The sequence below is a fragment of the Globicephala melas genome, unplaced genomic scaffold (assembly GCF_963455315.2).
Source record: "Globicephala melas unplaced genomic scaffold, mGloMel1.2 SCAFFOLD_469, whole genome shotgun sequence".
Taxonomy (NCBI): domain Eukaryota; kingdom Metazoa; phylum Chordata; class Mammalia; order Artiodactyla; family Delphinidae; genus Globicephala; species Globicephala melas.
In genome coordinates this window covers 115,158-129,774 of record NW_027207637.1, presented here as the reverse complement: position 1 = coordinate 129,774, position 14,617 = coordinate 115,158, and the positions used below count along the sequence as shown (strand labels likewise).

Below are 14,617 nucleotides of genomic sequence, written 5' to 3'. Positions count from 1 at the left end.
TGAAACTGTGATTAAAAATCTTCCAACAAACAAAAGCCCAGGACCAGATGGCTTCACAGGCGAATTCTATCGAACATTTAGAGAAGAGCTAACACCTATCCTTCTCAAACTCTTCAAAAATATAGCAGAGTGAGGAACACTCCCATAATCATTCTACGAGGCCACCACCACCCTGATACCAAAACCAGACAAGGATGTCACAAAGAAAACTACAGGCCAATATCACTGATGAACATAGATGCAAAAATCCTCAACAAAATACTAGCAAACAGAATGCAACAGCACATTAAAAGGATCATACACCATGATCAAGTGAGGTTTATTCCAGGAATGCAAGGATTCTTCAATATACACAAATCAATCAACGTGATACACCATATTAACAAATTGAAGGAGAAAAACCATATGGTCATCTCAATAGATGCAGAGAAAGCTTTTGGCAAAATTCAACACCCATTTATGATAAAAACCCTCCAGAAAGTAGGCATAGAGGGAACTTTCCTCAACATAATAAAGGCCATAAATGACAAACCCACAGCCAACATCATCTTCAATGGTGAAAAACTGAAAGCATTTCCACTAAGATCAGAAACAAGACAAGGTTGCCCACTCTCACCACTCTTATTCTACATAGTTTTGGAGTTTTAGCCACAGCAATCAGAGAAGAAAATGAAATAAAAGGAATTCAAATTGGAAAAGAAGAAGTAAAGCTGTCACTGTTTGCAGATGACATGATACTATACAGAGAATCCTAAAGATGCTACCAGAAAACTACTAGAGCTAATCAATGAATTTGGTAAAGTAGCAGGATACAAAATTAATGCACAGAAATCTCTGGCATTCCTATACACTAATGATGAAAAATCTGAAAGTAAAATTAAGAAAACACTCCCATTTACCATTGCAAAAAAAAGAATAAAATATCTAGGAATAAAACTAAGGGGACAAAAGACCTGTATGCAGAAAATTATAAGACACTGATGAAAGAAATTAAAGATGATACAAATAGATGGAGAGATATACCATGTTCTTGGATTGGAAGAATCAACATTGTGAAAGTGACTCTACTACCCAAAGCAATCTACACATTCAATGCAATCCCTATCAAGCTACCAGTGGAACTTTTCACAGAACTAGAACAAAAATTCTCACAATTTGTATGGAAACACAAAAGACCCCGAATAGCCAAAGCAATCTTGAGGAAAAAAAAACCAAAAAACAACAAAGCTGGAGGAATCAGGCTCCCTGACCTCAGATTATACTACAAAGCTACAGTAATCAAGACAGTATGGTACTGGCACAAAAACAGAAATATAGATCAATGGAACAGGATAGAAATCCCAGAGATAAGCCCACACACATATGGTCACCTTATCTTTGATGAACAAGGCAATAATATACAGTGCAGAAAAGAGAGCCTCTTCAATAAGTGGTGCTGGGAAAACTGGACAGCTACATGTAAAAGAATGAAATTAGAACACTCTCTAACACCATACACAAAATAAACTCAAAATGGATTAAAGACCTAAATGTAAGGCCAGACACTATCAAACTCTTAGAGGAAAACATAGGCAGAACACTGTATGACATCAATCACAGCAAGATCCTTTTTGACCCACCTCTTAGAGAAATGGAAATAAAACCAAAAATAAACAAATGGGACCTAATGAAACTTAAAAGCTTTTGCACAGCAAAGGAAACCATAAACAAGACGAAAAGACAACCCTCAGAATGGGAGGAAGTATTTGCAAATGAAGCAACTGACAAAGGATTAATCTCCAAAATTTACAAGCAGCTCATGTAGCTCAATATCAAAAAAACAAACAACCCGATCCAAAAATGGGCAGAAGACCTAAATAGACATTTCTCCAGAGAAGATATACAGATTGCCAATACATGAAAGAATGCTCAACATCATTAATCATTAGATAAATGCAAATCAAAGCTACAATGAAATATCATCTCACACTGGTCAGAATGGCCATTATCAAAAAATCTACAAACAATAAATGCTGGAGCGGGTGTGGAGAAAATGGAACCCTCTTGCACTGTTGGTGGGAATGTAAATTGATACAGCCACTATGGAGAACAGTATGGAGGTTCCTTAAAAAAACTAAAAATAGAACTACCATATGACCCAGCAATCCCACTACTGGGCATATACCCTGAGAAAACCATAATTCAAAAAGAGTCATGTACCAAAATATTCATTGGAGCTCTATTTACAATAGCCAGGACATGCAAGCAACCTATGTGTCCATCAACAGTTGAATGGATAAAGAAGGTGTGGCACATATATACAATGGAATATTACTCAGCCATAAAACGAAACGAAATTGAGTTATTTGTAGTGAGGTGGATGGACCTAGAGTCTGTCATACAGAGTGAAGTAAGTCAAAAAGAGAAAAACAAATACCGTATGCTAACACATATATATGGAATCTAAAAAAATGGTCATGAAGAACCTAAGGGCAAGACGGGAATAAAGACAGACCTACTAGAGAATGGACTTGAGGATATGGGGAGGGGGAAGGGTAAGCTGGGACAAAGTGAGAGAGTGGCATGGACATATATACACTACCAAACGTAAAATAGATAGCTAGTGGGAAGCAGCCGCATAGCACAGGGAGATCAGCTCAGTGCTTTGTGACCACCTAGAAGGGTGGGATAGGGAGGGTGGGAGGGAGGGAGACACAAGAGGGAAGAGACATGGGGATATATGTATATGTATAACTGATTCACTTTGTTATAAAGCAGAAACTAACACACCATTGTAAAGCAATTATACTCCAATAAAGACGTTAAGAAAAAAAAAAAAAGATGTGTATGTACCTGTATAATGGAATATTACTCAGCCATAAAAAGAATAAAATAATGCTATTTAAAACAACATGGACGGACCTAGAGAACATTATGCTTAATGAAATAAGACAGAGGATTACAAATACTGTATGATCACTTATAGGTGGAATCTAAAAAAAATAATACAGAAATTTTTATACAAAACAGAAAGACACTCACAAACAGAGAAAACAAACTTACTATTACCAAAGGGGAAAGGGAGGGGAAAAGGAACAAATTAGTGTATGGAATTAACATATACAAACTATTATACATAACATAGATAAGCAACAAGGATTTACTGTATAGCACAGGGAATTTTATTCAATATCTTATAATAACCTATAATGGAATATAATCTGCAAAAAAAAATCAGCATGCTGTACAACAGAAACTAACATTATTTTAAACCATTTCTACTTCAAAAGAGAGAAAACGATTTCCCATATATTTTTATGGCTTGATAGCTTACTGCTTTAGTGCTGAATATTATTCCATTCCCAGAATATACTAGAATATATTTTTCCATTCATCTACTGAAGGACACCTTGGTTTCATTCACATTTTGGCAATATTGAATCAAGGTGCTAAAAATATCCATATGCAGATTCTTGTGGACAAATGTTTTTAACTCCTTTCAGTATACATCCACGAGAACACTTTCTGGATTGTACAGTAAGAGTATGTTCAATGTTGTAGAAAGTGTCAATCTGTCTTCCAAAGTAGCTCTATTATTTTTCATTTCCACCAGCAACGAACGAGAGTTCCTATTGCTCCACATTCTCTACAGCATTTGTTGCTGTCATTGTTCCACATTTTGGCCTAAGGGTTACATAGTGGTGTATCATTGTATTTTTTATTTGCATTTTAATGACAGCATGTAATCTGGATTATTCTTCCATATACTTACATGCAAAGTGTCTGTATTCTCTGGTGAGGTGGCTGTAAATTGTGTTGGTCCACTTTTTTTTTTGGTCCACTTTTTAACTGAGCTGCTTTTCTTGTTTTTTCCTACCCAATCTGTATTTTATTTATTTTCTTGCCTTATTGCATGAGCAAGGGACATCCTTGATTTTTAACTGAATTTAGTGGGAAAGTTTCATATTTCTTACCACTAAGCACAATGTAAGGTGAAAATTTTTGTAGATTTTTGTTATCAACTTGAGAAAACTCCTGTTTATTTCTATTTTACTGAGAGTTTTCATGAAGAACGAGTGTTGGATTTTTTAAAAAAGTCTTCTGCATCTATTGATATGATAATATAGTTTTCTTCTTTAGGTTGTTAATATGATGGCTGTAATTATTTGATTTTAGAATGTGGAACAGGCCTTGCATACCTGGGATAAATCCTTCTCATTCATGGTATACAATTCTGTCAAAACATTATTGGATTCAATTCGTTAATTTTTTTTGAGGAGTTTTGCATCTAAGTTCTGGAGAGATATTAGTCAGTAGTTTTCTTTACTATTCACATTTTTGTCTGAGTTCCCACATTGTGTTTTTGGTGTGAGACATTCATTTGAGGAAATTATCAGTCATTTAAAAAATATTTTCTGGAGCTTCCCTGGTGGCGCAGTGGTTGAGAGTGCGCTTGCCGATGCAGGGGACACGGGTTTGTGCCCCAGTCCGGGAAGATCCCACATGCCGTGGAGCGGCTGGGCCTGTGAGCCATGGCCGCTGAGCCTGCGCGTCCGGAGCCTGTGCTCTGCAACGGGAGAGGCCACAACAGTGAGAGGCCCGCGTACTGCAAAAAAAAAAAAAAAAAAAAAAAAAAATATATATATATATATATATATATATATTTTTTTTTGTTTTGTTTTCTATTTTTCTCCTGCTATACCCATTATGTATATGTCATAGCATTTTTAGTTGTTCCACAATTATTATTTGGTTCTGTTGGTTTATTTCCAGCCCATTTTCTCTTTTGTTTTGAGATTTGAAGTTTTCTCTTGATAGGTACTCAAGCTCAGAGACATTTATCCTCAGCCAGCTCTTTGGCTGCTAAAATGAAATACAGAGACTTGGTAGTTTATAAGCATCAGAATATTTTATTCTCATAATGGTTGAGGCGCTGTCCCTAACTAAGGCCCTGACGCTGGTCCTAACTAGACGCTGATGCTGTCCCTAATGTAGGCCCTGATGCTGTTAATAACTAAGGTCCTGACACTATCCCTAGCTAATGTCCTGACACTGGTCCTAACTAAGGCCATGACACTGTCTCTAATTCCCTAAGTCTGTCTTTAACTAATGGCCTTTTCCCCTAATTACGCTATGACACTGGCCCTAACAAAGGCCCTGACACTGTCCCTAAGGCCTTGACATTTCCCTAAATAGACACTGACACTGTCCCTAACGTAGGCCCCAATACTGTCAATAACTAAGGTGCTGATGCTATCCCTAAGTCCCTGACACTGTCCCTAACTAACACTTATACTGTCTCTTACTAGGGGTCTCAAGTTTTCTCTAACAGAGGCCCTGATGCTGTTCCTAACTAAGGCCCTGAAGCTGCCCCTAACTAATGTCCTGACAATGGCCCTACCTAACACTCTGAGTCTGGCCCTATTAATGTCTTGATAGTGTCCCTGAGGCCCTGACGCTCTTCCTAACTAAGGACTTGATGCTATGTCTCCCTAAGGCACTAACATTATCTGTAACTAACTACCTGACTCTTTCTGTAACTAACACCCTAACTTTGTCCCTAACGCCCTGACACTACTCTTAACTAAGGCCCTGACAGTTTTCCTAAGTAACAGCCTGAACTGTGTCTAATTAAAGCCCTCAAGTTATCTCTAACTGAAGCCTTGACATTCTCCCTAACCAAGGCCCTAATGCCATCCCAAGCTAATGGCCTGAGCTATAACTTATGAAGACCCAAACCCTGTCCCTAAGACCTTGACACTCTGCCTCATAGACTAGGCTGCCACTAAATAACACCCTGATCCTGTCCATTACTAAAGCCCTGAATATGTCCCTAAGAAAGTCTCTGAAGTGTCCTTAACTAACGGCCTGAACTGTCTCTAACTAAGGCCCTCAAGTTATTTCTGAGGTCCTGACAATACTGTCCGTAACTAAGGCTCTGTTGCTGGCCCTAACTAACGTCCTGATGCTAAACCTAATTGAGGCCCTGATGTTCTTCCAAACTAAGGCCTTGATGCTGATTCTATCTGAGGCCCTAAAACTGCCTGTAACTAATGACCTGACTCTTTGCCTAACTAACACCCTAATTTTGCCCCTCATTAATGCCCTGACACTGGTCGCCCTGATGCTGACCCAGTCTAAGGCCTTGATGATGTTCCTAATAGCCTTAGATGCCCTCACCTAAGGCCTGACCCTGTCCCTAACCAAGGCCCTGACCCTCTTCCTAACTACGGTTGTGATGATGTCTCTACTTAAGGCACTAAACTGTCTATAATAAGAGCCCCAACTCTTTCCCTAACACCATGATGCTGTCCCTAATAGCCTCATATATCTCTCAATAATGCCCTGATCCTGTCTATAACTAAGGCCCTGAGTATGTCCCTAAGACTCTGATGCACTCTCTACCTGAGGCACTGACACTGTCTATAATAATGACCTGACTCCTTCCCTAACTAACACCCTGATGCTGTCGCTAACTGAGGCTCTGAAGATGTCCCTAAGTAACAACCTGAACTGTGTCTAATTAAGGCCTGCAAATTATCTCTAACTGAAGCCTTGACATTCTCCCTAACAAAGTCCCTGATGCTGTCCCAAGCTAATGAATGGCCTGAACTGTAACTTACAGATTCCCTAACCCTGTCCCTAAGACCCTGCCACTCTCCCTAACTTAGGCCCTGATGCTGTCCCTCAGAACTTAAGTGGTCACTAAATAATGTCCTGATCCTATCCATTACTAAGGTCCTAAATATGTCCCTAAAAAAGTCTGTGAGGTGTCCCTGACTAACAGCCTGAATTGTCTCTTACTAAGTCCCTCAAGTTTCCTCTGAAGTCCTGACACTGTCCCTAACTAAGGCCCTGATGCCCTTCCTAAGGCCTTGACGCTGTCTCTACCTGAGGCCCTGACACTGTCTACAATAATGGCCTGCCTCTTTCCCTAACTATTACCCTGACAATGTCCCTAATAGCTGCAGACAACTCAACAATAACACCCTGACACTGGTCATACCTACATCTCTGATTCTGGTGTTAAGTCCATGAGAATATACCTAAGGAACAGCCTGAACTATTTCTAAGTCCCTGACGGTGACCCTAATAGACTGAGATATCCGACACTATCACCCTGATCCTGTCCATAACTAAGGCCTTGAATATGTCCCTAAGAAAGTCTCTTACGATATCTCTAACGGCCTGAACTCTCTCTTACTAAGGCCCTAAGTTATCTCTAACTGAGGCCCTGACGCTGTCCCTCATAGCATATACTGTCACTAAATAACGTCCTGATCCTGTCCATTACTAAGGCCCTGAATATGTCCCTAAGAAAGTCTCTGATGTGTCCTTAACTAATGGCCTGAACTGTCTTATACTACGGCCCTCAAGTTTTCTCTGAGGTCCTGACACTATCCCTAAGGCCTGGTTGCTGGCCCTAATTAACATCCTGACACTGTCCCTAACTGAAGCCCCCATGTTCTTCTTAACTAAGGCCTCGATGAAGTCTCTACCTGTAACTAATGACCTGACTCCTTACCTAACACCCTAATTGTATTCCTCACTAATGCCCTGACACTGGTGCTAACTCCAGCCCTGATATGCTGGCCCTAACTAATGACCTGACACTGACCCTTACTAAGGCCTCACCCCGGGGTTGTCCCAGGCTGCTGGGCAGTGTTCTCTTGTCCGCATCTCTAGCCAGCTGCCTGCCATTGGCCACTCTAAGATTCTGCAGTGCAGTGGTCCCACGTGGGATGTGCCTGAGTAGGCTCACCTGCAGGAGGAGGGCCATGGCCACTCTGCCCTCCAGGAGACTGAGGCTCAGGGTAGGAATCGCTCAGCCAGTGTCTGGAAACAGGGTTCTATGTCCTTGTTTGTTGTAAAAACCCTTGGAGTTACCTCTAACATTTTTAAAATAGATCTCCCCCAGCATATTTATAACATAAATTATTTGCTGCATTAAAATCCAGGAATGACATTCTTAGAATAAGCAGGAGAACACTGGATGCCCCCACAATGATCTATTACTTGGAGGATTTCAAATTCTAATGAAAACACTCACTCTCCTCACCCTCTTGGGCGTCAGCACAAGGCGGGAATCAGCTGCATCCTTTATTTATCCCTCTGATTTTCCAGAACCTTTCCTTCCAGGAGAAATCTCTGGGCTCTGCGGGAGCTGTGAGTGGTGGCCGTCAGGTAAATCTGAGACTGAAAAGCAGGAGGAAGAGAGACAGAGGAGGAGATGACAATCGGTGACGGGGAGAAGCAGGGGCGTCCACGTTCAATCGCAGGCTGAGAGTCTGGGTTAGTCTCCAGCAAAGCTAAGGACCACCAGGGTCTGGCCCTACTGGCCTTGTCACCTGGTGTGGGGACGGGGGGCAGCCAAATCACCATGGCCACTTTCAGAGAAATCAGGGAGGTGGGAGGGCACCCCTGAGAGCCAGATTGAAAATGGTCACGCTGTGAAGTAATAAGATGCCCTTTTCAGAAAAGTGAAGACTGTCCCCTTGGTCCTCAAAGACTTGCAAATACTCTGTGTCCTTCTGGAGGCATGCCGAAGCCTTCAGCCTTTGAGGGCAGTAATGGGAGTGCATCTGGGCTCAAAACCATCCAGCTCTCACTCCCTGAGGGTGCTGAGGATGACCCGTGTCCACCCCTCGGGTGCTGTGGGGCCTGAAATCCCCTGATCACCGAGGACGGGAGGGGCCGCACAGACACTCCCCTGGACCACCGGGGGCTTGGCTGGTGGGCTACAGTCCTTTATCAGATACATGGTTTGCAAACACCTTGGGCCATTTTGGATGGTGGATTATCTTATTCCTTGCTCCTTTTATACACAACTGTTTTTCATCTTGAGGAAGTCCAATGCATCTATTTTGTCTTTTGTTGCTTGTGCTTTTGGTAGATCTAAGAAATCATGACCAAATTCAAGGTCATGAAGATTTACTCTCATGTTTTCTTCTCTCAGTTTTAGAATTTTGTTTCTTGCATCTAGACCTTTGATCCATTTTGTGTTGATTTTGTATACGGGATGGGGAGGGAGGTAAGGGTCCAACTTTATTCTTCTGCGTGTGGGTATCCAGCCGTCCCAGCAACTGTGCTAATTGTTTGGGAGAAAATATTTGCAGATGATGTGACCAACAAGGGCCTAATTTCTAAAATATACAAACAGCTTATAAAACTGAAAAAAAATCAAGAAGTGGGCAGAAGGTCTAAGTAGACATTTCTCCAAAGAAGACATACAGATGGCCAATAGGCACATGAAAAGATGCTCCACATCGCTAATTATTAGAACAATGCAAATCAAAACTACAATGAGGTATCACCTCATAGCAGGCAAGATGGTCATCAATAAAAATCTACAAATAAATGCTGGAGGGGGTGTGGAGAAAAGGAAACCCTCCTACGCTGCTGGTCAGAATGTAAATTTGTGCAGCCACTATGAAAAGAAGCATGGAGGTTCCTAATAAAACTAAAAATAGAGTTGCTGGGGCTTCCCTGGTGGCACAGTGGTTAAGAATCCGCCTGCCAATGCAAGGGACACAGGTTCGAGCCCTGGCCCAGGAAGATCCCACATGCTGCGGAGTAACAAAGCCCGTGTGCCACAACGACTGAGCCTGCGCTCTACAGCCCACAAGCCACAACTACTGAGCCCACATGCCACAACTACTGAAGCCCGAGTGCCTAGAGCCCATGCTCCCAACAAGAGAAGCTAACGCAATGAGAAGCCCACGCACTGCGACCAAGAGTAGCCCCCACTCGCCGTAACCAGAGAAAGCCCGCACACAGCAATGAAGACCCAGCACAGCCACAAATAAAAAATAAAGTAAATAAATTTATCAAAATATAAGTAAAATAAAAATAGAATTGTCATATGAACCAGCAATCCCACTCCTGGGCACATATCCAGAAGACAAAACTATAATTCGAAAAGATACATGCACCACTATGTTCATAGCACCACTATTCACAATAGCCAAGACATGAAAGCAACCCGTATGTCATCAACAGATGAATGGATAAAGAAGATGTGATAAATATATACAATGGGGGGCTTCCCTGGTGGCGCAGTGATTGAGAGTCCGCCTGACGATGCAGGGTACACGGGTTCGTACCCCGGTCTGGGAAGATCCCACATGCCGCGGAGCGGCTAGGCCCGTGAGCCATGGCCGCTGAGCCTGCGCGTCCAGAGCCCATGCTCCGCAACGGGAGAGGCCACAACAGTGAGAGGCCCGCGTACAGCAAAAAAAAAAATATATATATATATATATATATATATATATACACACACACACACACAATGGGATATTGCTCAGCCATAAAACAAAGTGAAATAATGTCATTTGCATCTACATGGATGGACCTAGAGGTTATCATATTAGTGAAGTCAGACAGAGAACGACAAAGAACATATGATATTACTTATATGTGAAATCTAAAATGAGACACAAATGAATCTACAAAACAGAAACAGACTCACAGAGATAGAAAACAGACTTGTGGTGGCCAAGTGGAAGACAGGGGAGGGATGGATTGGGAGTTTGGGATTAGCAGATGCAAACTATCATATATAGGATGGATAAACAACAAGGTCTTACTGTACAACACAGGAAACTATATTCAGTACCCTGTAATAAACCATATGTATATATGTAATAAACAGTACGTGTGTGTGTGTATATATATCTGAATCACTTTGCTGTACAGCAGAAATTAACACAGCATTGTAAGTCAGCTATACTTCAATGAAATAAATTTTTAAAAAACTAGGTTGAGATTATACCATCAATTAGTTTGAAGACACTTTTATAAAGCAGGCCTTATTTCCCTTGTCCTTTCATCCTGGGTCACATGTATAACAGATAGAAACTAACCACGATTACTCCAGTTTGTACTCATATCACACAGAACTTTAACTGTTGAACAAACCATTAATACCAATTACACCATGGGATGTCCTGATCCAATATCAAGTTTGTAAACCTTGTATCAAGCCTGCAGAATCCACTAAATTTGGAAATTCAAACTGAAATGAAGCCAACTATCCCATGACTTCTCCAAAACTAGTCATACGACAATCAATTGGAAACCATACACAATCAAATGAATGTAGACAGAAACAGCTATACCTTTCCTTTTTTTTCCTTTCCTTTTTTAGATGAAGACGGTATTTAAGGTGATGTCTTGGGCCATTTCAGGGTGTTACTCAATTTCCTGGGTATCTCCCATGCACATAGGAGGTACACATGTTAGTTAACTTGTTTGTGCAACTATATGAAGGTAGCTAATACCACAAAACTCTATACGTAAAATGAATTAAATGGTAAATGGCATGTTTTGTATTTTTAATGACAAAGAAACAAAAGTTTAGTGCTGATACTTCTTACAACATAAATGAATATTAAAAACATTCTTAGTGAAAAAAGCCATGCAGAAAAGGCCACCCAGATCCCATACTCATCTTGCCTGCTTCAAATCCATCAAGGTTGTCCAAATGAGGGGGAAACTCAGTAATGGGTCCAGAAAAAGAAAACTGGATCGGGAGGGAATAGGACATTTTCATACAGTTGGGACAACAGGCGAAATTTGAAGTGGGTCTGAGTATTAAATTCTAATGTAGACATCATGGTTTCCTCTTTTAGGGGTTATGTGTTGATTCCTCAGGAGAGTGTCCCTCTCCCTATCCCATGGCTTCTCCAGAACGAGTCATGGTTTTGTGAGCATTTTGTGAAGTGGCAAATGTGAGTGCTTTTGCCATTACTGAAGCTTTTCTGTACATTTTCAATTACTGGAAAGTAAATTAATTTTCAAAACAAGCATGTCAGCACTATGCCAGAAAATCAGATAAGACAGTCAACAAACTTTGTTGTAGAGGCCAAGACTTACCCAGACAAAGTTCAACCAAAATTGTGACTGGTATTTCCTTTGTAGGAGTCCACATGGTATTAAGAGGCACAGTGAGAGGGACTTCCCTGGTGACGCAGTGGTTAAGAATCCATCTGCCAATTCAGGGAACACGGGTTCAACCCCTGGTCCGGGAAGATCCCACATGCCGTGGAGCAAGTAAGCCTGTGGGCCACAACTACTGAGCCTGTGCTCTAGAGCCCATGCATCACAAGAGAAGCCACTGCCATGAGAAGCCCACGTACTGCAACGAAGAGTAGCCCCCGCTCGCCGTAACTAGAGAAAGCCCGCATACAGCAACGAAGACCCAACACAGCCAAAAATAAATGAAATAAATTTGTTTTTAAAAAAGACATCATGAGAGGAGTATATTAGTAGCTACCAAGTCTTGGGTCCTGCGATTACCTGGGGTGCAGTAGAAACAGTGAGATTTTAGCATTAAAAATTTTCACATTACTTCAAAAAATGTTAAAAAAATAAATTCAGTAAAGTTGCAAAACATGGAATCAATACGCACAAATCAGTTTTGTTTCTATACACTTAACGAACCATCAGAAAGAAAAATTAAGAAAACAATCCCATTTACAACTCCATCAAAAAGAACAAACTATTTAGGAATAAATTCAACCAAGGAGATGAAAGACCTATACTCAGGAAACTATAAAGCATTGATAAAGAAATTAAAGACACAATGGAAAACAATATTCCATGCTCGTGCATCAGAAAAATTACTATTATTAAAGTGTTTATTCTACCCAAAGCCATCAACAAACAGAACCAGGAAAACCAGACACCAGATTCCAAAGAATGACACTGGTCACCATCTACACTGCACATAAAACTAACTAAAAGCCCACAGTATTCTACATTAAACCTTTTCTCTCCTGAGTCCCCTGAAGATGCACCCCACCCGCCCCACAGTCAGCTGCACAGGAGGATTCTCCACACTTTCTCATTTTTTCCTCTCGTGACATCTCCTCACCAGTGGGTCCTGAGAAAAACCAGCTCCAGTCAGTATAGACACTGCCCCGTGGTCCAGAAACCTAAGCCCCGACAGGAGACAAAGCTCCCGTCAGCTTGTCACAGAGCAAAGTCTGTGGGCCGGATGCACCTGTGCCCCCAGGGTCAAACAGGTGTATACATTGCCCGCTGTGGGACATCAGAGAAGTACCGGGAGCGCCACACTCACAAACCCAGAGGCCTCATCCTGAATGCTGTTCTGCTGTTTATACTAAGTTTGGAAATCCAAACTGAAATGGAGCCAAGTATCTCACTGTATCTTCTCAAAACATGGTTAACAATTAATTAGAAACCGTACGTAATGAAATGAATGTAGACACAAACTTTACAACGTAAACCGAAATTCACTCAAAAGTGCCCACAGACAAGTTTAAATTACCAAACTATAAACATTCTAGAAGAAAACAGAAAATCTAGGACTTCCCTTGTGGTGCGGTGATTAAGAATCCGCCTGCCAATGCACGGGACACAGGTTCGAGCCCTGGTCCAGGAAGATCCGCAGAGTAACTAAGCCCATGCGCCACAACTACTGAGCCTGTGCTCTAGAGCCCATGCTCCACAATTAGAGAAGCCACCGCAATTAGAAGCCCGCGCACAGCAATGAAGAGTAACCCCTGCTTGCCGCAACTAGAGAAAGCCCACGTATAGCAATGAAGACCCAACGCAGCCAAAAATAAATAAATAAATAAATTTATTAAAAAAAAAGAAAATCTACATGACCTTGGGTCTGGTGATGCGTTTTAAACACGCAACACCAAAAGTCAATCTACAAAAGAAAAATAATTGATAATGTGGACTTTATAAAATTAAAAATTTCTACTCTATGAAAGAACTTATTCAGAAAACCAAAAGACAAACCACAAACTGGAAGAAACTATTTCCAAAACACATATCTGATAAAAGGTTTGTACTCAAATTATACCAAACAGTGCCATTAAAATTTGGTAAAGATTGAAACACACACCTGGCCAAAGAAGATAAACAGATACTAAAACAAGCATACAAGAATATACTCAAGATGCTGGTGGAATGCATGTACAACCGAGATTGGGAGATGGTTTGGCAGTTTTTTCCAAATCTAAGTAGTCTTACCTTAGGATCCAAGAAGTGTACGTCTTGTGTTTAGACAACTGCTTTGAAAACCTGTGTTCAAACAAAAACTAGGATCAAGTAATGCACAGCAGCTCTATTCATAATGGCTAAAAACTTAAAGATATCAGGATGTCCTTCTGTAGATGAATTCATAAGCAAATTAGGGCACATCCATGTCAAGGGGAGTAGAATATACCACCCCAATATATGTCCCTTTAACAAAAGGATTATTTTGGACTGATTAATTTAAAAAAGAGCAGACCCAGGAGAATTTTTGAAAACCAAGTAGAAAATGCCCTTTTATGAGGTAAATTTACATTTATTAAGGGTATCTCCATTTGTAAGGCTATGTCCCTCTCTGGACCAGGAATTGATGACTAAATATCAAGAAAGACTTGTCACGACTTCCCTGGTGGTCCAGTGGTTAAGACTTCACACTCCCAATGCAGGGGCCTGGGTTCGATCCCTGGTCACGGGGCTAGATCTCACATGCTGCAACTAACCCCTGGTGCAGCCAAATAAATAAATATTTAAAAAAAAAAACCTTGTCAATGAAACAGGTCTGGATGGAAATCTGCATAACAACCATCCCCTTGTTTACTGTGCTTTGCCTAAAACCTCCCTTAAATGGCTT

General features: G+C 41.0%; 1 long non-coding RNA gene across 3 annotated transcripts in view; it reads right to left on the bottom strand.

The window, feature by feature from the left end:
• LOC132595694 (uncharacterized) overlaps positions 1 to 14,617 on the bottom strand; it is an 87,666-nt gene that overhangs the window by 26,494 nt on the left and 46,555 nt on the right. The window contains exons 3-5 of one of the 3 annotated variants that reach the window (XR_009561828.1): positions 13,984 to 14,034; positions 8,030 to 8,175; positions 3,752 to 4,585 (exon numbers count right to left, since the gene is read on the bottom strand). This is a non-coding gene — a long non-coding RNA (uncharacterized lncRNA). The remainder of the gene's footprint in view (positions 1 to 3,751; positions 4,586 to 8,029; positions 8,176 to 13,983; positions 14,035 to 14,617) is intronic. The other 2 variants (XR_009561829.1, XR_009561830.1) reach the window with 2 other exon arrangements.